At 31.8% G+C, this 3,578-nt stretch overlaps 1 long non-coding RNA gene across 1 annotated transcript; it reads right to left on the reverse strand.

Annotated features, from left to right (window-relative positions):
* Positions 1-313: 313 nt before the first annotated feature.
* On the reverse strand, positions 314-1,705 carry LOC311088873. The gene is made up of 2 exons (XR_014607571.1): positions 1,381-1,705; positions 314-465 (listed from the first exon to the last, which is right to left on the reverse strand). It is a non-coding gene; the product is annotated as an uncharacterized lncRNA (long non-coding RNA).
* Between the last annotated feature and the right edge of the window lie 1,873 nt (positions 1,706-3,578).

Here is a 3,578-nt window from a genome sequence, read left to right on the forward strand (position 1 = left end):
AGTAGAATTTACTCAATTTTAATAAGGCAAGTTTTTGCACGAATTTTTTTCAAGTAAATTTCACATTGATGGAAATTAAGTAAATCTACTTAACTAAGCCGAGTAAAATTCACAAAGTGAATAAGTACATATAACTTGGCCTGTTAAATTATATTGAGTAATTTTTACTTACAAATATGATATAATTAATATAATTAAGTAAAACCACTTGATATTTTAAATACATTTTACTTGTTTTATGCAGTGCTGGTAATTATTTTAAATTAAATTAAATGTTACTCTTATAATGTGACAAAATAATACTGTGACAATGTGCAGTTAAGAGTAATTTATTAAGAAATAAGCATATACAGAAACCTATAATGACAATAATAACAATTCAGTGTGTTCGGTCTCTCTCTTTGTCCCTCTCAACCGGTTTACAGCAACAGAGGCACAAAGGGCTGAATGCATTTGAGAAATATCCTGAAATTAAGAAAAGAGAGAGAGAAAAAAACAATAATCAGTAAACAGCAAATACTTTTAAATTAAAAGTTAATTAATTTGCATTCACATTATTCATTTCATTTAAACCAAATCATTAAAAACATCCTGCATGACCTTACTCTCATAGTCAATTTACACACATTAATGCTAACATGTGACACACAGCAGATATCAAGGCTACGAATTAGGCATTTGGGAGTACGAATTATTGTCATTTACAACGTGGGCACGATTTAGTAAAAGCACCATTTAATAGATAGTATGCACGATTTAGCAAATGAATGAGGAAATGAATTATATTGTGCACGATGAGGGAACGAGAACCTTCTCACTTAGGCCTATTGTTAATTTGTGGCCAATATTTGTCATCTATAAAGAAAATTGCACACAAAATAACAAATATTAAACAAAAAGATCATGATTTAAGTGACATATTCATGGTTTTTAGGCGTAATTACTGATAAATCGTGTAAAACGTAAAGTTTAAAACAAAAATATGGCTAACGTCTAAACTAACTCGTCATTATATTAACCCTCTTTGAGTCGGCAAAAGTGCCCGCGCGTTTTGCTCGATTTTTTTTCACATAGCAGCAAATTAGACTTATACTCCGTCATTTTTGGTCATAAAGATTACAGACTTAAGAAATATGAAAAAATAAACTGTTAAATGTCTACTTTTTCCACTTTCAATCGAAATAAAACATTGTGCTTTTGTAAAATAAACAGGGTGCTTTCCTCTGCCTCTCTCTGAACTTTTTTCTGGAGCACGTCTCTAAACTTAAGAACACTAAACTTTTCAAATGTATAGCATGAAGTGATGACAAGACAATCGTTGAATTAATCAAAAAATCATTATAAATCTGTAATATAATGCAGTTTTTTACTGTTGCTTACCTGTCGAGAGCCGTTGGAGTGGAGATTCGAAATCCCTCAATCATCGCGTGTGTTCTTCTTTCTGCGCATGCGCAGATTCCTTTCTTCAAGGACTAAATTTTACTTGATTTTTTAAAATTTGCTTCAAGTACTTAATTAATGTATGTAAATATGCCAGAGAGTCAGAAGTCAATTTCACTTGTCTGTTGGATGTCTAATATTTACAAGTAAAAAATGAGTATATAATTAGGATTTACTTAATATACTAAAGTTTTCATTTTTACAAAATTATTCTTAGCAAAAGATACATGATTTTTTCTGTTTTATTTACTTTGACATAAAATCATTTTTTACAGTGCAAGTCGGACAATTTGGCAAATGCTTCCTTAACTGCAGTCCACACTTAGTAGAGACCTGTATTTGATTTCATTTTGTTTAAAGAGAACCTCAAGAACACTCCACATCTACTAAACGCCCTCAAAAACAGTGAATCCCAACCAGCTGTTCATGTATCACAAGGGGGAAGAAAAAAAAAAAATAGGTAAATATGTAAATTAAAATAATTCAATATGATTAACCTCATGTATGTATATTCTGCATAAATTCTATTTCAAATCAAATCTTTTGAACTTTCTATTCATCGAAGAATCCTGAAAAAAAGTATTTTCCACAAAAATATTAAGAAGCTCAACTGTTTTCAACATTGATGATAATAAGACATGTTTCTCAAGCACCGAATCAGCATATTGACACTGAAGACTGTGTAATGGCTGCTGAAAATTCAGCTTTGCCATCACAGAAATACATTTTAAATACATTATATGAAATATTTTAAAATAGAAAACTATATTATTATATTATTGTAAAATATTGTTACAATGTAAAACATATATTTTCTATTTACAAAAACAAGCACATTTCTATAGAAACTATAGTTTGGTGTCAGTGAGGGATATTTGAGCACTGGCATGGCTATGGGGATACAAAAGAGGTTGGAAAACACTGCCCAAAAAGTTCGCCTGACATCTGACATCTACCTGATTCCTGGACAGTCCATGAAATACAGTCGATGTCTGAGGCAGAACAGGAAGAAGTAAAACATATCTGCCGACTCTTATGTGTGCTTTGACATTCTGTAACCAGATCGGCTGTTTGTACAGGACTAACGGCAGCCACGGGAATCAGGGGCCCTGAGATTTAATTGAGTGGGAATGTGTAGAGCGGGAGAAAAGTGGGAACAGAGTAAGAAATAGGAAAGGAGAAGAGAGAAAAAAACTGAGAACAAAATTTAAGCAGGAGATGTTTGAGTAGCAGAGGTCTATACAACTAGATAGAGTTAGTGGTATTTATTCAGTGTCCTGAAGAGGGATATTATGTTTTATGATAAACTATTATTCCAACCTTTGCTGGGATTAATCATGTTTTACAATATTCACCAGTTTATTATTTACACCAGTGATTTCAGGGTTCTGCATGTTTTTTATGACCAACAGTAACACTGGTTTCCCCCTTAGAATTATTACTATAATAAATACTGCAATATGATAATAACTGATGATGTTAAAAAAAAAGATTATTCATAACCATTTAAAGGTGCACTCAATAACTTTTTGCCAATGCAGAAACGAGGAAAAGGAAAAGGATGAAAAGTGTCTAAAAACAAAGATGTCATGTGATATTTTATTATCGGCTACTATTATGACTCTTGTGTTAGATATAAGTCATGTCTTTATTGTTTAAATTCTTGAAAATGAAGAAAAAAATATTGAATGCACATTTAAAGCTTTCAATACTGCCTCTGATGTTGACTTTTTGTCATATCTGACTGTCCAATCATCCTGTATATACAGTGGTTAAACTGGCTTTTGTAGGGAGGGGGCTAATGTCGCTAAGTTGGCAACACTGTGTATCTCCATTTCTCCAACTAGGGGTTTGGCCACGGGTCAAACAGAAAATACGCGCTGCGTTAATCGCCCGTTAAAAAAATTTGTGCCGTTAATATGATTTTGCGTTAACGCGTTATTAACACGCTAACTTTGACAGCACTAATAATAACACAATATATTATTACACTGTAATGAATGTATAAGTACACAATGTATTATTACACTGTAATAAAGCTATAATTACACAATGCATTATTACACTGAAATAAATGCATTTAAAACACTGTAATAAAGGTATACTTGCACAATGTATTATTACACTGTAATAAAGGT

The sequence above is a fragment of the Abramis brama genome (genome assembly GCF_963993115.1).
Source record: "Abramis brama genome assembly, chromosome: 8".
Classification (NCBI taxonomy): Eukaryota; Metazoa; Chordata; class Actinopteri; order Cypriniformes; family Leuciscidae; genus Abramis; species Abramis brama.